Source organism: Phascolarctos cinereus, unplaced genomic scaffold, assembly GCF_003287225.1.
Source record: "Phascolarctos cinereus isolate Bilbo 61053 unplaced genomic scaffold, phaCin_HiC Scaffold_2;HRSCAF=192, whole genome shotgun sequence".
NCBI classification, from domain to species: Eukaryota; Metazoa; Chordata; class Mammalia; order Diprotodontia; family Phascolarctidae; genus Phascolarctos; species Phascolarctos cinereus.
This window is the reverse complement of record NW_027555625.1, coordinates 377,423,005-377,450,244: the sequence shown is the minus strand read 5'-3', so window position 1 is coordinate 377,450,244 and position 27,240 is coordinate 377,423,005. Positions and strand designations below refer to the sequence as shown.

The following is a 27,240-nucleotide window of genomic DNA, read 5'->3' as shown; positions in this document are numbered from 1 at the left end:
CAAAGATCATGTTAGAGAAAAATTTTGATCTGCACCAGTGGAGGAAGTAGTGGGAGTAATGGGAAATCATTAATCCTCGAAGTGCTAAAGTACACCAATAATGAAAAGAAAGCTAAATAATAATGTGTAAGACTTAAAACTGTCTCACATACCAGGTATAACTTTTTCTAGTAAAGACTCACTTGATAGATCAACAGAGATTGGAAGTCTGAATGAAGAATGATGAATCACGACTTTTCCCACCTCTCTTGGCATACAGGTGATAAATTAGTGGTAAAGTGACAAGACATTTTAAAACATCGACAACGTGCTGATTTGATTTTTCTTAACTATGGTGAGTTGTTACAAGGGAGGGCTTCTATTTGCTGTGGTGAAGAGGGAAGTTGTGAAGTTAGTGGGTAGTGACAGGAATGCAAAAGAAAAGAGCATCCACAAAACATTTTGAAGACTGCATAGAAGCAGGGGAAGGAATTCATAAAAGGACAAAAAACAGAACAATTTTGTTACTATCCAGGTTCAATTCAAAATACACCTGTTAAGAACAAACTGTACATAACAGAAGCTCATGATTTCACATGCAAATTGAGTGATTATTTTAAGGTATATACACACACACACACACACACACACAATAAAATTCATAGATGAATACATGGGTATATTGGTAAATGTTTAACAACTTTTTTTCCAGAAGAAAAAGAAAAATGTACTCACAACACTTTAAGTTTAGTCTGCTTTGTTAACATTTTCTGTGTCACTTTCTGAAGTCTAGATATTAAACAAAATGATAAATCCATCTCTGATTTGTAGCTTTTGCTGATTTCTGAGATAGAAATGCTTGCACTGAAGATTTCATGAATGGTTCTGAGGAGTGAGCTCAAGCTGACTCCAGCACACCTCTGTACAAATGTCACTTTCATGGAAGTGAACAGAATACAGGGAAGGCCAGGGAAGGGAGAAGAGAATAAGCATTTATATAATGCCTGCTATGTGCCAGATATTGTGCTAAGTGCTTTACAAATTTATCTCATGTGATGCTCAACTCAATTGCAAGATTTTATTTCTGACAAAAAGTTGGGCTTCCAACCAAGATGTGGGCCACCCACTTCTCTTGTAAGATCAAATGAGTTTTGTTTCCACCTTCAGGTATTTCCTCTTTATTACATGGCATTCTTGAATAATGCTCCAAGTTAATTCATTCCAGTTTAAATTTTTAAGAATATAATGACCCTTACCATAGGTTTCTCATTCCTATACAACTATTCATCTTTTTTTCAAACCTTCATTCTCAGGGAAGAGAACCTTTCCTAAGGCCTCAGAGAACAAAAGTAAAAGGTTGTTGCTTCAGGTTTCTGAATCAGAGGTATTGTGATTCCAGTGGTAGATCCAGAAAGGGGAAGAAAAAAAAAAGGTTAACAAGGTCTTGTTATAGCCAGCTACCCTGCTGTTCAGAGAAACCTGGCTTATGTGAGGCAAGCAGGTCTTGACATTTGTATCAAGATTGCTAATGGTTAGCCAATCACATTACCATCTGAAAGCAGGCATTAATACCCTACTTGTGTCAATTATACCACCCAATACTAAATAATACAGAGGAGAGGAAAGATTAGATAAGTGATCAATAGAAGTAATTAGATCTCCCATCTAAGGTATTGGAATAATTTTCATATTCGATGATATCATGCTGTTTATTCTGTAGCTTGCATTTCTTTTCCACTATTTATATTCTACCTAAAGGGATCTGAATTAAAAGAAGCAGAATAACAAAGAGAGATGGTATGTGGCCTTTTAAATCATTCTGTCAACACCAAATTCTAAAATTCTATTCCTTTTATCATGATAGCTGTCTAATTTTACTTCTGTTCTTTTGAAATATATTTTATATACAATAGCTCCTCTCTTTACATAAAAACTCAAATCTTGGACCAAAAGCCGAGGAGACTAGATCTTTAGAGAGTTAAGCTTTCCCCCCCTCCCCGGCCATGTTGAGTTCAAAATATCAACAAAAAAAGATCCCAGAGTCTGAAAGTCACTTGAGCTATCTCTACTCAGAACAGCTTAGTGCAGAAAGACTTAGGAGGCTTCTGGCATACTCAAAAATAAACAGGAAATTGGCAAAATTTAAACTGAAGATCCAATAGTTTATTGCAGGCTTTGTGATCCAGAGGATCTTATCTTTTCTGTGTGTCATGGACCCCTTTGGCAGTCTGGTGAAGCTTATGGAACCCTTCTCAGAATAATATTTAAACACATTAAAAAAAATACACAGCATGACAAAGGAAAACAATTATATTCAAATGTTGAAATTCAATCAAATTTTAAAAATTAAAACTTAAAAAAATAAAAATGTTAAATCAAAATTAAAAAAAAAAAAAACAGGGCCCCATGTCAAAAATTCCTGCTTATACAGATGATATCCCAAAAGCCTCAGTGCAGTTTAAAGCCATTATTGTACTAAGGCTTTTGGGACACCGTCTATAAGCATCTTTACCTAGGATGGCCATAAAAGCAATGAGTGGTATCACTATCACTCTAATATCACTCCTTTTCTTCCTTCTGTCAATTTTCTCAATTTATATCTATAGGACTATAATATAGAACACACCCAACATCCCTGCCACCGTCTCTTGCTTCTTTTTCTCTCTCCTTCCTCCTCCTCCTTACATTTTTTACTTTTCTCTCCTCTTCTACTCTTTTTTCTTCCTCTTCATTCCATCCTTTTCTTTACACATATCTAGACCTGCCAGTGACAACAAGGAGTATATAATGGCAAAACAATGGTGAACCTGAAAGCCTAGAAACTACTGAGTTTTTTTTTTTAACATTAAATCTATCTTTACCTCCAGTTTTATTAAAGGGCTTCCAAGAAGACCAGCTCCATTGTGATGGAAGAAGATGGATTCTACCATAATAGTTTTCAAAAGAACAACTGCTGACACCTACAATTATTCGATTTCTTTTGGGGTTGGATATTATTCCATCCAAGGAACGGGAGTAAAAACAGATATGACTTAACTTCCATAGAAGTCCTACTCCATGCCCCAACATGAAGCCTCCTCAATGAAATCCAGAATCATTCAAAAGAGGTCAAAAAATTAATGAAAAATGCATGTTGACTAGATTACAACAAGCTGTCCACTATTTTAGCCCATAATGCACACTTCTTGGGTAATGCTGAAGACGGGCAATGAAATGAATTCAGGATTGTATATAACATCACACATGAAAACAATGCAATGCAATAAATATGTCTTGTGTCTTTTCTGTGCAGAGTACTATGCCAGGATTCAGGCAGGTATACAACTTAGACAACGATAGGATCTTCACCCTCAAGAAGCTTACATTATACTGGAAAATATGTCACAAATACCCAAATATGAAATGTTATGTGATGAATGCCAGGAAAAATTAGCCAAAAAGTGACTATATAAGGTCTAAGGAGGAAGGTCAAAACTGATTCATGGGAATCACTGAAATTTCATGGAAGAGGTGGTGTTTGGGTTTGGAGTCAAGTCATAGGCTGGCATTCAAAAAGAGAAGAAGTGGAGAGAAGTATTCCAGGAAAAGGCAATCACTGTATCAAAGGCACTGTGACAAAGAGGTATCTGTCTTGGTTAGAGCACAGAGCATGTGGAGGAAAATAACATTTGACAAGGTAAAAAAGGTACGGTGATGTTAATATTTGTAGGACCATGAATGCCAAACAGAGGAATTCTAACTTTACTTAGGAAGTAATAGAGAGCCTCTTAATATTTTTGAGCAAAGGAACTGTATGTCCAATCAATTTAAGTGATTACCATGAGAGTGCATTATGGATAGATTAGACTTAGAACAGAGAATGAATGAAGGAAGTAACATCTCTTGAGAGGGTATTATTATAGTCCAAACAGGTGGTAATAAAGAGCTATACATCCCAAGTTCAGACACAAGGAAGAAAGAGGAAGGGATAGATCAAGAGTCTAGTAATTTATGTCATAAGAATGAATAAAATAGCCAAGAGAAATATGGAGAGAGAAGAGGGAAAACCTTGGGGAATCTCACACATTAAGGGGTCAAGAAGAAAACTGGGGTCAGTGAAAGAGACAAGTGAGATTATGGATCAGAAGGAGAACCTAGAAAAAGTGTGTTATCTGTGAAGAGGAGGTATAAAAGAGAAGTGGGTAGGACAATAGCGTCAAAAACTACAGAGAAGTTAAGAAGGATAAGGGTCTTTTGACATCTTCATAGCATTTGATGTTTTGACCACCCCTTCCTCACAGAGACTCAATCTTCTTGAACTTTTGGGGACACTAATCACTCTTGGTTCCCCTTCAGCTTATCTGGCCACTCAGTCTTCTTTGCTGAATCATCAACCACGTTGTGTTTCTTATGTATGGGTGTACCCACCCAGTTTATCCTGGGACCGGGACATGTTCTCTTATAGAAGATCATAGAGAACAACAGATTAGAGCTGAAAAGGACTTTAAAAAAATGAGGACATTGGTCTAGATAATTCCTAAAGTTCCTTCCAGTTCCAGATCTGGGATCCAAATGATTTATGATCCCAAATCTAGATTCTTTGAAACAAAGAGCTAATATATATTGGGACTCTAAATCATTTGGCTCTTTACAACAGAGGCTTGTTTTTCTCACATTTGTTTAAATTTATCTGAGCATGCATGATGATACAGCTCCTCAAGTCATATCTGAACATGGCACCATGAGATCCTTATGACCCACCACATCCCATGTAGCCAACTGATTAGAATACCATTGTTATATTGTTCCTTTGACAATCTGTATTGGATTTTAAACCAACTAACAGTGAGTGATTAATGACTCTTTTGTTGGGCTGCAAACCCTTTATTTTGGAAAACGTAGTAAAACTCCATTTTAGTATTGCTGTTGGGAACAAAGATAAAACCTTTGTTATAGGTTTCCTGCATTGTAATGAAAAGGAGTCATATATGTTCTTGTGGTAGAGACCCTGAAATATAACCAGGTAACTAACAGTTTTCTTAAAGCAACATTATTCTGCTTCCACTCAACCTCAGAGAAGGAAAGACTTGAAAATTTTGGCTGCATTTCTAGCATAGGTCAAAAGTAAGTAAAGCCGATATTTGCTAATGAATTAATTGGGTAATATTTTCCCCTTCAAATGTAAAGCCATATCCCCCTATAACCTGACCTCCTAGGCTTGGAGAAGAGAACACCCTGCTTCTTCTGATTCTTTGCCTTTTGCTCCATTTGTAATACAATTTATGCCTGATAGAAAAAAGAAACATTAGCTACTACAATGGTTCTGTGTACACAGCATCCACATGAGGCATCCTGTCACCATCTCATTCTCTTCGGTGCTGCAAATAGGTATCATAAGATATCCTTACGGTCACACACAGACACACAGAGGTGTATGTATATACACATACATTATAGATAGATAGACCGATAGATAACTATAACCCAATTAATTCATTAGCAAAGGTCTACATTACCCACTTTTGACCTAGGCTAGAAATGTAGCCAAATTTTCAAGTCTTTGGTTGAGTAGAAGCTGAATAATGTTGCTTTAAGATAACTCTACTTGCTTATACTTCAGGATCTTTACCACAAGAACATGTATGACTCTTTTTCACTACAACAGAGGAACTCTTTAACATAGCTTTTGTCTTTGTGTGTGTGTGTGTGTGTGTGTGTGTGTGTGTGTGTGTGTGTGTGTGTGTATCTTTATGTATCACATGGTAAGGGAGGGTGGTATAGAAAATAGAGGGGCAGAGTCAGCCAAAAAGACCTGGGCTCAAATCTCATCTCTGGCATTTCTTATCTGTGTGACCTTGGGAAAATCATTTCACCTCTTTGAGTCTCAGTTTCTACATCTGTAAAATGGGGATAATAATACCTATAGTACCAACCTCAGTGGGTTGTGAGGGTTGGCTATGTAGGTCAAGGGCTTTGCAAACTTCAAAGCTCCATATAAATAACAGTTATTACTATATTTAGATTCACTCTGTTCTTCCACTACTCCACCTCTATCCCATTCCCTTATGGGATGTATGGGTGAGGTTGCATATGAAGTATTTTAGGACTACTTTCCCTGCTTTTGAAGTAGAGTCAGGTCTACCTTATATAAATACTTTGCATTTATTTAGCTCTGTGCATTTTTTTCCTCCCTGCCAAAGACAAGAATATTGAAGGCAGGATCATTTTATTTTGTTGTTGTATTCCCAGTACTTGGCTTAGTGCATGGCTTACAGCAGGCCATCAATAAATGCTCCATGTAGTGATGTTGATAATTACACTACTCTCAAGTGGTTGTAGCTTCATAGGATAAGCAATGAATGGAAATACAAGACCACTACCAATAATAATGAATATTATTTTATGTGTTTAAAAAAAAACAGTATTCTGAAAAGGTGTCCATAGTCTTCATTACACTGCCAAAGGAGTCCACTTAACACACTTACACACATACACACACAAGCTAAGAATCCTAAAAGCAGATTTGCTCAGGTTCATATCTTTCCACATATCTCAAATGGAAGATATTACAATATAGGTAAAAGAACAATGGCTCTATACCAGAGGACATGAGTTCAAATCTTGCCTTGAATACCTACTCCCTGTGTCACATAGGCCAAGTCAGCTGGACACCCTTGACTTCAGTTTCCTCATATGCAAAGTGGAGGAGCAAAGGTGGTTGAGATGGTGTCCGAGGCCCATTTATGATCCTAAGTTACCCTTAAAGCTAATGACAATGCTCAGTAAAGGAAATGCAGTAATAAAAACAGTAATGTAGCCCAAATAATGGGACTTGAATTTTCTACTAAGCCTCCATTTTTCATTTAGTGGAACCATCCTTGCAGGCATAATCAGCACCAGCGTCCTTGAAGTATAAGACACTGGCTTGCTCTTAAAATTAGGTATCTACCTTAGCAATTTTGCTCAGATAATATGCAAAAATAAATAAAGTGATAAAACTAATGAGGGGTGCCACAAATTGTCCCTGTAAACCTGGAGGCTAGTTGGAAGAGTTAGACATGTGATTAAAAAAGGGGGGAGGGAGAGTAGAGAAATAAAATAAGGTTGGAGATGCACAGGCTGCCCACTGCAAATTTTCAGTGCTAAGACAGAATCTTAAATACTTTACCAACACTGGAAGCTCAGTCCTGCACAATCATCACATCCCACATGATCACATGCAAGTTAGAGGTAATAGAAATTAGAGAAGATGGTGAGGAGGAACTTGTCATATTTACCCCAAAGATCAATTTCTATTTCAATAACCATTTATACATTTATTAAAAGTTGAGCCCTCCAGTAATATCCTTTGTAATGTTGTGTGTGGTGGGGTGGGGGAGAATGGCAGTTACTTTAGGCTCTCAAAGGCTATGTCAACAGGGCATCAAGTCCAACAGGCCCTGACAATATGAAAAAGTTTTAGACATAGACCTCTGCCCAAAGCAAGCCTAGGAGAGTAAGGAGAGATTTATCACTAAAAAATTGGTCACCAGAGGATGGATTTTTTTTCTTTTGGTCACAGCAGTCAATAAATGAGTCAACAAATATTTATCAAGTACCTACCAAGTGCTGTGCATTGTGTTAAACTCAGAGGATAAAAAGAAAAACAAAACAAACAAACAAAAAACCTTGTACCTTTTCTCAAGCTGTTTCAGAGTAGAATGGATACAGCAATTCATGAAATCCATTTATTTAGCTTGTAGGTACTTGACCTGCATTGGTGTAACCACACCCACAAAATCACACCTGCTTTGCAATTTCAAAGAATATAGGAACTCGGTGCAGTTACAGGGCAGATAAACACTAAAGGAGACTCAGTTCCTTCCTTCATATATAAATAATGAAAGTGCCACTTAAATAATTAGCTCCTATCCCATTCAGGGGATAAAATAACCTGACTTCCCCACTCCCCACCTCCAGCCCTCTTATTGATGGAACCAAGGAGTGTTGTCTAATTTAAGTTGCCTCCTGCCTCAGAGCCAGAGGTGACTTTAAAAAGCTTTGGCATGAAAATCACAAACGAAAGCTGTGAGCTGGCCCAAATTCTCCAGAAAGCAATTTAGAATTATGCTAAGAAGGGGATTAAGAGGTTCACACTCTTTGACCCAGAGATTCCACTGCTAGGTATAAGAAATAAAGTGAAACACAGGGACTCTTTTTTGCCTCTTTTTGTATCCCAAATATTTAGTTTAGTGACTGGCATGTAGTGGGTATGCATATATGTGTGTGTGAATGTATGTTTATATGTGTGTATGTGTATGTATATATGTGTATATTGACTGACCGACCATGCACCATACTGCCTCCTCTACTACTGTCTCCTCTGTTTTTTAATTCGTTCTTAAAGTAACAGGTGTGGATGAACCCTCTAGTTTGGCTTGTGCTGAGGTATCATTTGAAACTATGGAATAATTCCAACTCTACAGAACTGTCTGATTTAAGGGGGGAATTTAGGCTCACCTGCAGCAACACCAGGAGAAATACGAGTGAGTGACAGGTGAACGAGATAATTGGCAGCTAACGTCATGTGTGTGTCTAAAAAAATTCAGCTGTGCATACAAGACCACCCACTCAAAACAGTATGTATCCTTTCTGTTGTGCATACATAAATTGATAATGAATTGAATTACACTGAAATTGTAAATACAGGAGAATTGGAATTCTCTCTGAAACTCCTCTTTCGATTCTCCAAATGCCTGCTGGATATTTCCATTCAGATATCTTGGTGGCATCTCAAACTCAACATATCTACTATTAAACTCATTTTCTCCCCTACTCCAACCACCTCCACTTTCCTCTAGCTCTCCCTATTACTACGGAAAGTACAACCAGCCTCCCATACATCCAAGTTCATAAATCTTGGAAGCGTCTTTGACTCTTTCCTTCTTCCTTACCCCCTACTCTTCAGCCCATCATGGCTATTTTTTCTCTCTCAGTGCCAGAGCATCCCCCCTTTTGACAACTGAGAACTCTTTCCTAGTGGTCCATTCTGGCACCATGACATTTCTTGTATCTATTCTTATTTCAACTATATTACTATTACCCTAATTCAGGTCTTCATTTCAACCTACTTAGACAAGTGCAATAACCTCAATCACTATTGCAATAGCTTCAAGCTCTCTCTCATTTAAAACATCCTCTCCAAAGATGCCAAAATAACACCCCTAAGGCACAAGGTGAAACTTGTCACTCATTCACTCAAAAATATTGTGTCTTTTTGTGTCATCTAAAATAATAACAAATAAAATAGTCCAGCATTTGACACTCTACCCCAACTTTCCTTTCCAGACTTATTTTATATTATTCCCTTGACACTCTCCACATTTTATCAAGCCATATTATACCCTAAACTTAATATGCCATTACCTGCTTCCGTGTATTTCCCTAAGTCATTCCCCATACCTGGCATACATTCCCTATTCATCAGAGAATCTAGGATTCACCTTCTTCTCTTTCAAAGCTCAGCTCAGTTACTACCTCCTCCAGGAAGTCTTATTAAAATATTCCTCACCCTCCCAAGCCATTAGTACCTTCTCTCCTCCAATATTCCTAGGACTCTGATTTCTCATGTTTCTTTTACTCTCTCCCCTATATTGTACTTATTGGTCTATGGGTTGTTTTCCCTTTCTCAGCAAAAGGTAAGCTTCTTGAGGTCAGGGACTGCTTTATTTTACTATATATACTGTAAATACTGAATTTATATCCACAGCAACCCAGTAGCCTTGCACATATTGTTCTTTAATAAATTTTTTTCAATCAAATTTAAACCTGACTATAACACTATTCACCAGGAATAAGATTTTTATATATGATACTTATTCACTGAATCCAAAAGGCCTTCACAATAAGTGTTAATATCCCTCAGGTCCCATATTGTTGGACACCCTGTGTCCTTCACCCTCAACCACTTTCTGAAACACCATTAGAAAGAGTTTTTTTTAAAAAAATCTACAACTCAGCGAGATCAAACAGCTAGGTGGCTCAGTGGAAACAGCATGCTAAACCAGGAAGACCTGAGTTCTAATTTGGCCTCAGACATTGACTAGTTGTGTCACCCTGGGCAAGTCACTTAACCTATTTGCCTCAGTTTCCTCATCTGCAAATTAGAGATAATCATAGCACTACTTCTTTGGGTTGTTGTAAGGATAAAATGAGATAATATTTTTAAACCACTTAGCACAGTGCCTGGCATATAGCAAGAACTATCTAAATGCTTATTCTCCCTCTTTCATGCCTGCTCCCCACAACCCTGCATTTTATGTCTTACTACAAATATTTACTAGCTGTGTGATCCTGGACAAGTCAATTAACCTCTTAGCCTCAGTATCCTCATCTGTCAAATGAGGGTTTGGGGCTCAGTTGCCTCGAAACTCCCTTCTAACTCAAATCAATGATCCAAACCTGATCTTCCAGACACCACTCCCTTCTACGTTCTCTCTCCCATGGGTCCCAGTCATTCCCTCACTCTCCCACATACACTCACAGCAAAACCTCCCTGACCACAGACTCACTCATTCGCTCCCTCACTCACTCTCTCCCTTCTTCACCATTCCACTGTTCTTTCCTGATCCCACAGTGAATCACTCTCACAACTGACTCTCTCCTCAGACTGTCATTCTCTCTTTGCACACAGAAACTCAGTCACTCTGACCACAAGGGCTAGCTCTCGTCCTTTCATTACTCCTCTGGCTAGTCTCTAACCACATCTGGACAGAACACTATGTCTTAGAGTGATCCTGAGCCAGCACTTGGTGCTCTTAGGCAGGGTGAGAGAATACCCAACATCTGCTTCCTCTGGCTCTGCCTCACCACCAAAGCTCACCACCTTCCTACTATTCCTTTCTCTTTCAGTCCCAGATCATCCTGCCTCCTGACAACTGGGAACTCTAACCAAGTTCACAGGATTTAGCCTAAAAGAATGCTTAAAGATCACCTACCTAGACTATCTCCCTCCTCATTTTGCAGATGAAAAATCCAAGGCTCCAAGAGAAACTTGCTTATAGTCACATAGGTGGTAAGTGGCTAATGTGGACCCAGGCCCTCCTCCTGACCTAATGTATTCCATTGCATGGGCAGCACTGTACTGGATTCCCACAACAGAGCTATGGCACCACTCCAACATGCCTCATGACTCTCCGATACAGAGGTGGAATGGATCCTAGAGGTCATCCACTTCACTCTTCACATCTTATAGATGAGTAAACTAGGATCTGGGGAAATCTAATGTATCCTAGGTCACACATATAGTAAGCAGCAGAGCTGGGATTTGAACTCAGGTTCTCTGACTCCAATTCCAGCCATCTCTCCACCTCACAAAGAAACATATGCACACTTAACACACACACACACACACACACACACACACACACAGAGGTGAAGCAGTTACAGTGGTTGCTGGTCAACAATCATTGGCCCATTCGGTGTACATGGAGGTGCTGGGTGAAATAGGAATGAAGACCAGGTCTAGACTTGTGATTTCATAGAGGTACAAGACAGCATCTTCTCTACAACTTCTATTCTTAGACAGTAGTCTACAGCCCTGAGAAATTAGGTGACCTGCTTGGGCCATAAAACAAGAATCGGATGTGGGACTTAATTCCAAGTCATTGTTTGAGACCTTGTGAGTTCCTCTTAATGGAACTTCCAAATTTTAAAGGTTGAATGAATTAACTCAATTGATGTATGTTTGATAGGCCAGGATGACCTGGCCTTTTGGTGGGGTAGATATAAAGTTAAAATAAAAAATAGTCCCCATCCTCATGAAAGTTATAATGCAGTGGGGAAAGAGGAAGCAAACACTAAATTCAATATAACGAGTTGGCTCTAGACCATACTTCATACACTAAGCACTTATCTACCAGGAAACTAAGACTTAGGTAAGCATCTTGTGTAGTGCATCCAGCTTTCCTCCTTTTCTCTGTTTGGAACATAATCCTCCAGATCAGACCAGACTTCCAGAGATCAAATCCCCTACCATAAACATACCAATTGAATAAATCCACTCAACTTTGGAAATTTGTCCAGAAGCCAAGGTACCTAAATTGGTGAATGAGTGAGTGCAAACTCATCTAACCAACTATTTTAACTGGTCTTGAACAATGTTTCATATCACTTTCAATAAACATCAGGAAAGCAGGGTCCAACTGGTTATCTTACTACATGTTTTTTATGCAGAGATTTTACCCATCCCCCTGCCATCTCTTGCTCTGTGAACAATAGTCAGATTGATACTACCATTGCTATTACAATGGTTGATGACACTCTTTCTCCTATAATTTCACTTCTAGGCCCTATGATAACACAACCCCCAATCAAAATTTCTTTTCCTGGCCATCACTCCCCTATATTATGTTGTCTTCCTTTATTAGAGTATAAGCTACTTTGGAACAAAAACTGACGTTTTACAAAACAGAACTTAAGGAATACATTTAAATAATAAAACCAATAGGTATAAAACACAGTGCCTTGCACATGGTCAGTGCTTTTAAAAAGCTTTTCATTCATTATATTTCATGATAAGTGCATGACAGAAGTCCAAATCAAAGTGCTATGGAAGATGCAAAGAAGAGTTCTATCAGCAAGATCAGGGAAAATCCTGTGGTAGAAATGATAGAACTGAACTGGGCTTCAAAATATAGGTGGGAAGGGGAGGGAGGACATCATGAGGATAAGGAATTGTGTGGGTTAAGTCACAGAGGCAAGAAGGTGAAATATGAATTTGAAAGGAAGCAGGAGACAGAAAGAGAAAAGAAGGAGGAGAAGGAAAAGGAGAAGGAGAAGGAGAAGGAGAAGGAGAAGGAGAAGGAGAAGGAGAAGGAGAAGGAGAAGGAGAAGGAGAAGGAGAAGGAGAAGGAGAAGGAGAAGGAGAAGGAGAAGGAGGAGAAGGAGAAGGAGAAGGAGGAGAAGGAGAAGGAGAAGGAGAAGGAGAAGGAGAAGGAGAAGGAGAAGGAGAAGGAGAAGGAGAAGGAGAAGGAGAAGGAGAAGGAGAAGGAGAAGGAGAAGGAGAAGGAGAAGGAGAAGGAGAAGGAGAAGGAGAAGGAGAAGAAGGAGGAGAAGGAGAAGAAGGAGGAGGAGAAGAAGGAGGAGGAGGAGAGGAGGAGGAGGAGGAGAAGAAGAAAGAGAAGAAGAAGAAGAAGAAGAAGAAGAGAAGAAGAAGAAGAAGAAGAAGAAGAAGAAGAAGAAGAAGAAGAAGAAGAAGAAGAAGAAGACACGGCGACTGAGACAAAAAGAGAGAGAGACAGAGAGATAGAGAATAATCCAGTTTGGCTAGAGTACAGAGCTCACCAGATATATCTATCTACTGTGCTTCAGGAAAGCTAACAACAGTATCAGGAATATCATGGTAGAAAGAGTACTGGAGTTGGAGTCAAAAATGCTTGGGTTCCATGTCTGCTTTGTCATCATTCAGCTGTGAGACCTTAAACAAATCACTTCACCTCTAAGCCTCAGCTTCTACCTATGTAAAATGAAAGAACTAGTAATGATCACTTCCAGCTATTATAATCTACTATTCTAAATGCTTTAGATGTTAATAGTGGATGAAACTGATAAAGGGGAAGCTGCAGGGGGAGAGAGGAGAGCTAGGAATAATGAAGGACTCCGGGTTCCTCACTAATTCCAAAGAATTTAGGAATTTCCCAGGAAAGGTGGGGATGGAGGAAGAGGTTATCTGAAGAACCCTATCCTCCCTTCCCAGCCCAGCTCCTCTAATTCCCTCCTCATGTCTGACTAAATCTTAGGTCTGGACAATGTAGAACTATAATGGTACCTGCAGTCAGCATCTCTCTTACTCCCAACCTGGGATTCTCCAAGGTTACAGCACCTCTGGCTCTTCCTAGGACCCTGGATATTTACTTAACTAGTCAGTCTATACTGATCAATAAGAGCAGGAGGGGAAGGAATGCATTGAGAATTCATAGCCAGGTACATGAGAAGGAAAAAAAGAAGGAAAGAGCAGATAAAGCACAGTGTGTGTGTGCATGTGTATGTATGTGTGTATGTGAGTGTGTATGTGCATGTTCAGGAGTGATTTTGTGAACATGGAGAGCACCCTTTTGTTCCATTCTTCTTGACCTCATACTCCCCAGAGAATTTGCTTACCCAGATTGTCCCATTTGAAATTCAAGGTAATTGTGTTTTGTTTTTCTGCCAGGGCTGCTCAGGTGCTGCAGAGGATGATGCATCCTCTGGCTGGTCAGTGAATCAGGACATTTTCCAAAGCTGAGCACTTAGAATCGCACCTGAACTCTTCAAAGATTGTTTGAAATTTCTGGGGGATTCCTTTGGCCCAGTTATGGTCCAAATGTTTATTATTTCTTCAAAAATCAATATTACAGGGCAGCTAGGTGGCGTAGTGGATAGAGCTCCGGCCCTGAAGTCAGGAGGACCTGAGTTCAAATCCGGTCTCAGACACATAACACTTACTAGCTGTGTGACCTTGGGCAAGTCACTTAACCCCATTGCCTAACCAAAAAAACAAGGCAAAACAAAACAAAAATCAATATTACATCCTTTTAGCTCCAGCAGTTTGCTTTAGTAGAAAGTACATTTGACTTGGATCTAGTCAGAAGACCTGGGTTCAAATTCTAGCCCTGCTATTTAATGCCCATGTAACCTTGGGCAAATCACTGAAGCTCTTGAGACCTAATTTTTCTCAGCAATACAATGAGTAGGTTGGATTAAATTACTTCTAAGGTCCCTTCTAGCTTTAAATCTATGGCCCTATGAACTCATTCTCAAATCTATAAAGAGAGTGAAAGATACAAAATCTGGGAGAGATTAGGTTTCCTGAGACTTTGGAAGTAGACACAGGAATTCAGTAGAGATGACTCTAACAGGAAGTCACTCTTCACACAGGATATTCCTTCCAGGATAGTTCACAGGGACTAAAAGTAAACCAAACCCTCTAGAATTCAGGGGTGGGGAACTAGGTGTGACCTTTTGACTGAGTCCAAATTTTACAGAACAAATCCTTTTATTGAGAGGATTTGTTGGGGCAGTTAGGTGGCGCAGTGGATAGCACACTGGCCCTGAAGTCAGGAGGACCTGAGTTCAAATCCGGCCTCAGACCAAATACTTGACATGTACTAGCTGTGTGACCTTGGGCAAGTCACTTAACCCCAATTGCCTCACTTAAAAAAAAAAAAGAGGATTTGTTCTGTGAAGTTTGAATTCAAAGGGCAGCACTTGAGGACTTAGAGCCCCACACGCTGCCTCAAGGCCATAGGTTCCCCACCCCTGCTAGAGCACAACAGCCATTACCAGCATTGCATTCTTGAGATTTTCCTATCTGAATTTCTGCCATCTACTCCCATTTCCACTTGAAGAGCCTAGAAAGAATATAGGCCTGAGTACATTAATAAACTTGTCTGTGTAAAAGAAAACAAAGAAGTCATATTCCTACTCTATATAACTTCTACCTCTGCCACTCGAAAAAAAAATCCTAAAAGCATTCATTCACAATAAATGGATCTTAAAGTCTGTCTACCAATCACTTTCCAAGATAATAAGAATAGCTATTATGTATGTGTGTGTGTTGTGAAAAATGATTTTTATCTATCTTGGAGGCTCAGAGCTCCACCTCCCAACCTTCTGCTCCAAAGTTCTTCAGAGGCATATTACTGATAATGAGATTTCATTGAATCTTCTTATCGTGGTCAAAACTGACCCAAGCCTGAGTTGATTTTATCCTACTCAGGCTTGGGCGGAGGCAGATTCTTACGGAACTGGATAGAATGATAGTGGGTGATACCTGCCCCTAATGACCAAGATTAAGAGACCTAAGACATCATTTTAACATAGCCCACCTCCCAGTGTGTTAGGCGCTTTTATTATCTTCATTTTACAGATGAAGAAACTGAGGTAAACAAGGGTTAAATGACTTGCCCAGGATCATAGAGTTAGTATGTATCTGAATCAGGATTTGAACTCAGATCTTCCTGACTCCAGGCCTAGACCACAAATATCATTACAAAAGATGGATCAGATTTAGAAATCACTTAGTTTTATAATACACGGTATAACATTTTCCACACAAAAGACAAGTTCAGGGGACCCCTTCACAGTCCTTAACAAAACACACCCAAAGTTCCTACAACTGCATACATCCCAAAAAAGCTGTAGTTTAGACATATACACATATAGCAATCACCTGGAATTATAGAGTTGTCAGCATATCTTTTACTGATATCAATAGAAAAAAAGTCAATAGCTGTTAAAAAATTCATGATAATCTGTTTTTGGTTGCCTTGTCATTATTTTCACTTTAGTGCTAACATAAGCAAAACAAGAGATGACTTATTGGTGTTCATTCAAAAAAGAAAATGCAGTTTTTAATTCAAAGGATACATGGTTTATGTTTAATTTTACTTGATCATCTTTAAATAAGCCCCAAAATTATGATTCAGTACTCTATGTGAATGAAATCAGGTTCCTAACTACATAAAATCTGCCCAATGGAAGGAAAATAGATGCATCACTTTATTAAACTCTGATTTTTTTGTAAGTCTATCTATGAACTAACCACAGAATTAAGGTCAAGCAGGAGGTGTAAGTTATTCACTGGCTGGACCTTTTTTCTTTCCCAATAGGAATTCTCAGGACACTATGTAGAGTTCATATTGCAGTCAAAATTCTAAGGCATCTTCAATAAAATTTCAGTCCAAGATTGGGTAAGAGGTTTTATAAGGATAAAGTAAAAATTATTTCTCAGCCTCTCCTGAAAAAAAAAATAAATTTTATTTTAATGGAATTTCAATTTCCTAATAATCTCAGATTTTTAAAGAATTGTATTTGAAAAGGAAACATGGCTCTCATACTTAGCTGAATAAATGAACAAATGAAAGAAGGGCTCTAGAAAGCATAGGATTAGCAATGTTAAGGAATCATGATTTCAAAGGGTTAAATAAAAGGATACATAGGATTCTGTGATTCAAAATTATAAAGAATAGGTCAGCCTAGGGGATAGAAATCTCTCAAGAACAAAATTCTGAAGAAATAAAGAGAAACAATCCTAATGAGACAAAAGTGGATAGGTCAAAAGGGACAAAGGGATAAGTATCTATAAAGTCGTACTGTGTGCTAGGCACTGTGCTAAGCATTTTACAAATATTATATCATTGATCAAATATATGGAGTGCAGATACTGTGTAGATGAGAACTAGTAAAGTCAAGGGCACTCAAGACACTCCAAAGAAAATGAACATCAACTATACATTTGAAAGGGAAAAACAAAATTATAATGGTTCAGTCTACCCACAAAACAGAGCAAAGGCAGTGTCATTGGGATCCACAATTTTGGATTCACTTGTCAAGGTCTGGCATGGAAGAGATTATTATTTATGTATCCACTGGACTGAATGGCTTCTAAAGTCCTTTCCAACTCTGAAATTCTCTGATGATGTTATATACAGGAATTGAATAAATCCCTTTAATAAAAGGATCTGTTCTGTAAAACTTAAAAGGCCACACCCAAGGACTTAGAAGGCCTCAGGGCCCGTTCCTCACCCTTGGTAGAATCTCTCTCATTACAGACACAATTGCTTCTACCTGGGCTGGCACTATATCCCTTCTCCAGTAGGTATTCATCACAGAGGAGCATTTCATTAGGTTTTGAAGGCCTATTTTTTGGTGAGGGGAGAATCACTCTAGGCCCTAGGATGGCCATGTGAGATACTGTCAACACTTGTCATGGGTCCTACTTTCTAAATCTTTAATAAACTTTGTGACTCTTTTTGGACCCTGGCCAAGTTCTAAATCTTCACTTGCAAAAAGATATACAGATGAGTAAGCACTTAATAAATGCCTGCTGACTTGACTTCTGATGAATTTCCCAAAAAGATCATTTCCTAAAATGCCTCCCTAGATGGTAAAAGAAGACATTTAAGTCATATCTTCCTGCCTTTCCAGAAGCAAAATTTCAGAAAGATTGTGTTTGTACCTGCAGTAGTCAAGATTACTTCTCATACTCTAATGAAAATGCATTGCAAAATATAAAATTATAAAACACTTGTGCTTTTCCAAGGAACCTAGTAACCTCTCTGAGTGTGTGTGTGTGTGTGTGTGTGTGTGTGTGTTGGAAGGATTCAGATGAGAGGTTTTACTTCCACATCTCTTGCATCCTTCCCACTCTCTCCACCCCTCTAGCCACCACCATCCTATTTCAGGCCCTTGTTACCTCTTGGCTGGATTATTCCAGTAGCCTCCTATTTGGTCTCCCTGCCTCAATTATTTGCCCCACTTCAATTTATCCTCTGTACAACTGCTAAACTGATTTCCCTAAAGTTCAGGCCTGACCATGCAACTCCACTAATTAATAAGTTGTATTTTCTCCATATTATGTTAAGGATCAAACAGAAATTCCTCTATTTGCCATTTACAGTACTTCACCACCTGGCCTCAACCTACTGTTCCATCTTATTATACATTATTCCCTTTCATGTACAATACAGTCTAGCCAAACAGCCTTCTTACTGTTCCTCATATACAATATGCCATCTGCCAGCTATGCCTTTTCTTCCTTTTCATTGGCTACCCCAGGCACGTAATAGAAAAAAAGGTTTAACTGGATCTTGAGGGTAAGGGCTGGGGGGGGATAGAGATGGAAGAATGTATGTATATACTTTTAAGTTTAAGTTTATTCTTCATTAATATTAGACTTTTTTAATTCTAGATAATCAACAAAACAATAAATGAAGCCCTGATTTATAGTGACTGCTGATTTCTTAGGTGTAAATGCTCACAGGGGAAATTTAAGTGAACTCTCTCTAGTTAGAACTGACTCCAGCATGTTCCTGGCTGTTCCCTGGTCCTGGAATATTCTCCCTCCCCCCACCTCACCTCACCTCACCTCTTAGAATTCCTAACTTCATTCAAAGATGAGCTCACCCACCACCTGAAAACTTTTTTTTTGTTTTCCCTCCCTATATACACCACTATGTAGATGCTTTGTATATTTGGCCATATTGTCTCCCTCAACTAGACTATAAGTTCCTTGAGGGTAAGGCTTGTTCCATTTTTATCTTTATATTACCAAAGCCCAGCACAGTGCCTGGCCCATTCTAAGGGCTTAATAAATGCTTGTCAATTGATTAGTTTTCTCATTTGCAGAATGTGGGAGTTAGACTAGATAATCTCAGATGTCCCTCCTAGCTCTAAATCAATGAGTTGATAGCCCCTAGAGGGGCAGGGATGGGTCCTGTCAAAAGATATATGCTGATATTTTGGTCTAAGCAAACTATGCAGAAAAGTAACGTTTTGACTAGAAAAGGGCAACTGGCACCCTTCCCCAGGGCACTGAAACTTACAGATTACTCTTAGGCAACACTTGTACTCCTTTTTCAGGAAGAAACAACCGAGCTTAGCACCAAGTTAGGAAAAATGAGTAGATAAAATGGGAAGCTACTAATTCAACCCAGTCCCTGTTTGATGCACTCGAGTGACCCCCTCCTCAACCTGGCTTTACTGTACTTACACCCTGGTGGTTCCTTTCCAAATAATGGCCTCCCAAGATCTCTATGACTTCAGAGTTCATGAGTCCTGGTCAGGACTCCCCCTAACCAGAGGGCAATGTCTGAGTTCCCTCTTTCCATGGTTCCTTTGGGCTTGGAGGCCTAATGTCCCTACTCAAGTTCTCCCCAATCACCCACAACTGAATTTGTCTTTTAAAGTTGATGGAAGAGTGTAAATATAAGAGACTTTATAGAATATTAGACTTTTTTTGATGCATTGATTGGTTTTAACTTTCCTTTATCTCCCTCTTTTATCTGTTTTGTAATAATAATGTTTTGGGGGTTTTTTTTGTTTTTTTCTTTTGTAATAATGTGTTTTGTCTCTGGGGGAATCAAAGCTGAGGAAAGACACACTGGGAAAAGTAGCTAATGTGAAAATAAAAACTATCAATGCAAATCCATTTTTTAAAAAAAATTAAAAGAGTAAGAGAGGGAAAATCCCTTGACACGAGCTTGATGTTCAGTGCTACTTGTCTCGGTCATATTTTACCCAGAATTGCTCTTTACGCCTCTGCAGAGGAGGGGCCCAGAAAAATAGGGACAAAAGCTAAACCACACCTCAGAAGACCATTCTTGGGCACGTGATGCCTCTGATCTTCACCAGCCAGGCAAAGAAAACCATATGAATCTGGTAATAAGCAATCTCTAAAGAGAGATGAGGAAGCCTGCTCAGGCACTCAGGAAAATTTTGTGGCACAGTGTGTCACTGCTTTGGACTTCAATCTTCCTAAAGCCTCAGCACAGGAGCATTAGAGTAGTTCCCGAAAACCTAGAACTCAGAAAAAATAGCCATATTTTCTTTTACAGGCTAAAGAGAATTGCTGGGCAACTTATGATTACCCATTTGTGCATTTCCCCCCCCTTGGGGAAATGCAGCAGACAGCAGACTTGAGATAGACATGGCTCCCTGTAGGAAACTAGGCGACAGGAGAGGTAGTAAATAAGACAAAGTTCTACATATTTTGCAGTATGCACTGCAATTTATCATCTATTTTTTTTAAGGTGGCTAGTAGTGATGCCAGAAAACAAAAGCTGAATTGAAATGCCTTATCTTATCTGGATTTCCATTTGCTGAGCCTTCCACCTCATCAGACAGATCTGGCTTTTGTAGAAGTAGAAAGGAAATGAACAATTTGATTTATTGGCTTAACAGTTACTCTTTAAAACACATCCCCGTCCTCTATTTCTAACTGGGTTTAAGGCATGGGAACCAGAAATTCCATGGTAAAAATGTCCAAATCCAGATGCATATTCTACAGTCATAAATAGCAAAGACATAGTGACTATCTGGGGACCAGATCATTTGGGGGATGTTGATGCTGATGGAATCATTCACCATTTGCAGGTATGACTTAGAGTCCTTGTCTAAGCTTTGAAGGGGAAATAAAAAGGAGACAAATCCTCCTCAGCCATTCCACCTAGAATCTTCCTGTTCCCACCCCTTGCCTCCAAGTGATCATTTTCTATGAGTCAGGGATCTAGCCTAGAACTTCAGTTCTGGGTCCTTAGTGGGTCAGATCTTTGAAAGCAGAGACTGTCTTTTGCCTCTTTTTGCATCTCAGCACTTAGCACAGCTCCTGACACATAGCAGACACTTAATAAATGTTTATTAACTTGACTGACTGAAAATCTATACAAAGTGGAAGGGGAAAGAATTTGGGAGTGTATTGGGTTCCCAAATAAATATTTTAATAATTACTCATAGTTACTTAACAACACATGGCTTGCAAAATACTTTCCTCACAACAATTCTATGAGGTAGGTAGGCAAAGTAAGTTTTTTTTTTTATCCTTGTTTTACATATGAGGGAACTGAGGCACAGGAATATTAGCTGACTTGACAATGGTAATACTGTTAGTATTTAAAGACTAGAACTAAGTAGCACGGGCCTTCTGATTCAATGTACAGTGATACAACCTTGTTTTGCCATATTCTCCATGATTCCTGACTACTAAGTATAAATCCATAGAGTCATAGAATTTTAGAATTCATCTGGTCCCACTACATGGAGTAATGGAAATATCATTAAATTTGGAGATAAAGGATTTGGATTTGAATCCCAGCCCTGCTATTTGTTATCTGCATGGCAAATCACTTGACATCCTTGTACCTCACTTGGCATTTTGATTTCTAAAATTCTAAAGATGAGATTGTAAAAAAGACCTTTCTCAGGCCAGTTGCATAACAGTAAATTCAAGATTGCAATGAAGTGAGACATTCCTAATCTGTCTAACAGTTAACAAAAGGAGATTTACTTAACAGTAGCAGGGGAGAGATATTCAGCAAGGAAGTCCTAAATGAAATTGAAAGCATCAGCAAGGGGCTGGAATTCATCACGGGTTTTTTGCACTCAGGTGAACAGGGAAGCAAAGTTAGAAATGGGAACCTTTCATCCCTTGCACCAATTAACTGTTGAGGATAGTTTCAATATCTTCAAAGAAAAAGATCTAGCCTGGTCCATATGGCAGGAGATGTGCAGACATTCTTCTTATGAGAATTAGATGTTTACTAAGGCCCTTTCTAGCTCTCAGTCCTACGAAACACTTCATTGTACAAATAAGGCAGCTAGGTGGCCCAGTGGATGGAGTGCTCAGGCTGGAGTCAGGAAGACTCATCTTCCTGAGTTCGAATCTGGCCTCAGACACTTTTTAGCTATGTGACCTTAAGCAAGTCACTTAACTCTGTTTGCCCCAAGTTCGTCATCTGGAAAACAACATGGAGAAGAAAATGGTAACCCACTCTAACATCTTTGTCAAGAAAACCCCAAATGGGGACAGGAAGAGTCAGACAGGACTGCAACGATTGAACAACACCACCACAAACAGGAAAATGCAAGCCACCAAACAGGTAGTAATTTGCCTATAGACATAGCAAGTCAGCAGAAGATCTGGGACCAGAAATGAGGTCTCCTGATGATCCCCAGCATGGTGCTCTTTGTACTGCATGACATTACTTCTTGTTTTACAGATATTTCAAGTATCTGTAGTACACTTTATGTTTTTTCATTGGTGATAGCCAGCGCCATCCCGAGAGTATGACAAATTAGAGCAATCAATCATCTCAGACCCCATACTTTGGAGGACAGTGTATTGTTTCAGGGACCAGTTGGCTGGATGTATGCAGAGACTTCAGAAGTCAGTGGGTGGCAGGAGAAGGAGGTGGTGCTTCCAGCTGGTGCTAAAAATGACTTGAGATGCTCATATAATTTCCCTCCTCCTCTCAGGTCCTGCGATTGGCTGCTAAGCAACTACACCTCTCCTAGTCCCCACTAACCTCTCAGACATTCCTCTCTCATAACGTTTCTTCTCCTTTCCCCTGAATTCTTGACATTGATTTTAACCAAATATCATTCATATTAAAATCTTCTGAGTTTGGAGGAATTTGCCCTAAACCTGCAGTAACTTTATAAAGACAGAAGCTTTGCCTATTGGTCTTCCATGATGCACCAATTTGGATCTAAAAATGTATCTATTACACAATTATACTTTGAATGGTAAAGCTTCTGATGTGAAATATTGACTTATTCCTTTGGCATAATTAGAGAATGACAAATCTCTAACTAGAAGGAACATCAAAGGATATTCAGTCCAAGTCCCTCATTTTACAGATGAGGAAACTGGAGCCTAGAGAAACTGAGTGACATGTTCGTGGTTACATAGGTAGAAAGCATCAGATACAGGATAATAATGAAAGTTAAAATGTATGTAGAACTGTCAGGTTTGCAAAACACTTTATTATCTCACTCAATGTTCACAAGAGCCCTATAAAGTAAATACTAATATTATCTCTATTTTGTAGAAAAAGAAACTGAGGCAAAAACACTTGCTTGAGGTAACACAGCTAGGGTCGGAGGCAAGATTTGAAAGCAGATCTTTCTGACTCCAAGTTCAGTGCTCTATCCACTATACCAGCCTTAGCCAGTATTTGAATGAGTCTTCTGACCCCAGAGATAGTATTTTTTTTTTTTCTCAATTGTAACATGTTGCCTCCTAAAGACATTAACTATCATGGGCATAATGACATGTTTAGGGAGTGAGATCATCTGATTAGTGAATATTACATATAATAATTTAATCACATAGTTATATATACCTATATAACATGTAACAAACAACTACTCACACACACACACATATATATCCTAGTTATAATCTACCAATATTTAAAGAATTGGAATAATTCAGGAAAGCACACCAAATACCAAAATTCTTTGTAATGCACTGTCCCTTTAAGACTCTTTCCAGCAGTTTAGTCCTGAAAATAGTACCACTGTTACAAATTAACATGTTGACGCTTAAAAGGAGTAGGAAAATAATTTTGTTTTAAGAAAAATTGCTAAAATACATGTAAGAAGAAATACAGCTCTGAGATGATATTTGAACAGGTTGGGACAGAACTTAAATTGTGGCATAAATATAAAGAATAAAATTATTTGATAAAAGATGTAGGATAATTACTAACTTATATGTCAACAGTTTGATATTTTATGGGGGCAGAGAATCAACTTCTATGTATTTAAAAACTGGAAAAAAAAAGAATATAAAGAAACAATTTCAAGGCCATAAAATGGATTAGAGGTGTCATTATGGTACATTGGCATATTCATTTATGAAATCATATAAATATTTGGAAACGGTCTGAGGTATGATTTTAAAAGAATTGCTGATTTCATGGAGGAAATTTTAGTGAGATCCAGGAACCTCAGAGTTTAAGCAGCTAAAAGAGTTAGAGATATAAGGAAATAGGAGATAATAACAGTTAGAATTTATGTATTACTTTAAGGTTGTGAAGTGCATTACAAATATTATTTTATCCTCATAAAAACCTTGGGAAATAGGTGCTTATGTCCACATCTTACAGATGAGGAAACTGAGGAAGCGAAAGGTTAAGTTACTTGCCCAGGGTTTGAACTCGGGTCTTCCTGACTTCAGCTCCAACACTTTATCCACTACACCACTTATCTCCAAGAGAAAAAAGATAAAACTGAATATGGCAGATTGAAAAATGGCAAAAGAAAAAAAGAAACTTTTTGGCTTCTAGAAAATGAAAGAGATAAAACATCCACCTCCGGGGGCGGAGCCAAGATGGCAGAGTAAAAGCAATGACTTCCTTGAGCTCTCCCCCAAACCCCTCCAAATACCTATAAAAAATGGCTCTAAAAGAATTCTAAAGCAGCAGAACCCACAAAAACACAGAATGAAACAAATTTCCAGCTCAAGGCAGCCTGTATGGTTGATCAGAAAGGTATATCGTATCAGAAGGGGAAAGGAGCACAGTTCAACATGGACACACAGGCAAAACAGGCCTCAGTGAACCTGCAGCAGGCCTCAGAGGACTGAATCACAAGCAACTGTGGCTGTTTCCTGACTTCTCAGCCCATGAACACCAAAGAAAATTTAGAAGGTCAATAGGAAAAGTCTGTGACTGCAGTGAGAGAGAGAAGCTCAGTCCCAGCCCCAAGCCCTGGGCGTGGCCTCGGGGCAGTGGCTGCCTCCAGAACTTGCAGCCCACAGACTGAGGAGGAATCAAGTGGCTGATCAGAGGGGGATTGCAGGGATCTCTTTGCCAGTGCTAAGGCAGGAATCTCTTGCTTTGCCTGTGCTTGGATCTGGATTACATCTCTGGGTGGCAGTCCTGGGGTGAGATGGAGGGCTGGCATGGTAGAGAGCTTGTAGTGGGTGGGAAGAAGAAATACTCCTCACAGTTCCAAGGTAGAAAGGAGTACTTGTGGTCACTCATAGACCAGAGCACAGGCCAGGAAAGGAGTAAATATCGTGCCCCTTATCATACCACCTTGGAAGAACTGAAAATTTACAGGTCCCTAGAAGTATCTCTGAAAACAGCTGCACAAAACCCCCAAAGCTTAGGATAGTATATTCTCAACACTGGAAGCAGACCCCTACCTTAATAAAGAATTTAAAACTCAAGTAATTGGCAGGGATCATGACCAAACCTCACAAAAAAAAAGTCAGACCACAAAATCTTTCTTTGGTAACAAAGAAGATCAAAATATACAACAAGAAAAAGACAACAAAGTCAAAGCTCCTACATCCAAAGCCTCCAAGAAAAATATGAATCAGTCCCAGGTCATGGAAGAGCTCAAAAAGGATTTTGAGAAGCAAGTTAAGAGAAGTAGAGGAAAAACTGGGAAGAGAAATGAGAGTGATGCAAGAAAATCATGAAAAACAAGTCAACAGCTTGCTAAAGGAGACCCAAAAAATACTGAAGAAAATAACACCTTAAAAAATAGCCTAACCCAAATGGCAAAAGAGGTCCAAAAAGCCAATGAGGAGAAGAATGCCCTAAAAAGAAAAACTGGCCAAATGGAAAAGGAAGTCCGAAAGGTTACTCAAGAAAATACTTCCTTAAAAATTAGAATAGAGCAATTGGAAGCTAGTGACTTTATGAGAAATCAAGACACTGTAAAACAAATCCAAAAGAATGAAAAAATAGAAAACAATGTGAAATATCTCATTGGAAAAACAACTGACCTGGAAAATAGATCCAGAAGAGAATTTAAAAATTATTGGACTATCTGAAAGCCATGATCAAAAAAAGAGCCTAGACATCATCTTTCAAGAAATTATCAAGGAAAACTGCCCTGATATTTTAGAACCAGAGGGCAAAATAGAAATTGAAAGAATCCACAGATCTCCTCCTGAAAGAGATCCCCAAAGGAAAACTCCTAGGAATATTATAGCCAAATTCCAGAGTTCCCAGGTCAAGGAGAAAATATTACAAGCTGCCAGAAGAAACAATTCAAGTACTGTGGAAACACAATCAGGAAAACACAAGATTTAGCAGCTTCTACATTAAGGTACCACCGGACATGGAATATAATATTCTGGAGGGCAAAGGAGATAGGATTACAACCAAGAATCACCTACCCAGCAAAACTGAGTATAATCCTTCAGGGGAAAAAATGGTCATTCAGTGAAATAGAGGACTTTCAAGCATTCTTGATGAAAAGACCAGAGCTGAATAGAAAATTTGACTTTCAAATACAAGACTCAAGTGAAACATGAAGAGGTAAACAGGAAAGAGAAATCATAAGAGACTTATTAAGGTTGAACTGTTTACATTCCTGCATGGAAAGATGATATTTGTAACTCATGAGACCTTTGTCAGTATTAGGGTAGTTGGAGGGAAAAAAAATACATTTATGTAGATAGATAGATAGATAGATAGATAGAGATAGATAGATAGATGATGATAGATGAACAAGGGTGAGTTGAAGATGAAGGGGTGTTATCTGGAGAATAAAATTAAGGGTGAGAGAGGATATATTGGGAGAAGGAGAAAGGGAGAGGTAGAATGGGGTAAATTATCTCACATAAAACAGACAAGAAAAGGCTTTTACATGGAGGGGAAAAGGGAAGGTGAGAGGAATGAGTGAATCTTATTCTCATAGGATTTGGCTTAAGGAGGGAATAACATACACACTCAATTGGGTATGGAAATCTGTCTTACCCTACAAGAAAATAAAGGGGGAAGGGGACAAGTGAGAAGGGGGATGATAGAGGGGAGGGCAGATTGGGGAGGGTAATCAGAAGCAAACACTTCTGAGGAGGGACAGGGTTAAAAGAGAGAATAGAATAAATGGGGGGTGGAATAGGATGAAGGGAAATAGACTTAGTTTTTTACAACATGACTATTATGGAACCGTTTTGTATAACTACATGTATATCAGTATGAGTTGCTTGCCTTTCAATGAGGGTGGGGGGGAGGGAGGAAG

The 27,240-nt window shown here is 38.9% G+C and overlaps 1 protein-coding gene across 1 annotated transcript in view; it reads right to left on the bottom strand.

Moving 5' to 3' along the window:
• KCTD16 (potassium channel tetramerization domain containing 16) overlaps nt 1–27,240 on the bottom strand; it is a 345,625-nt gene that overhangs the window by 228,794 nt on the left and 89,591 nt on the right. The gene's annotated exons all lie outside the window — the stretch shown is intronic.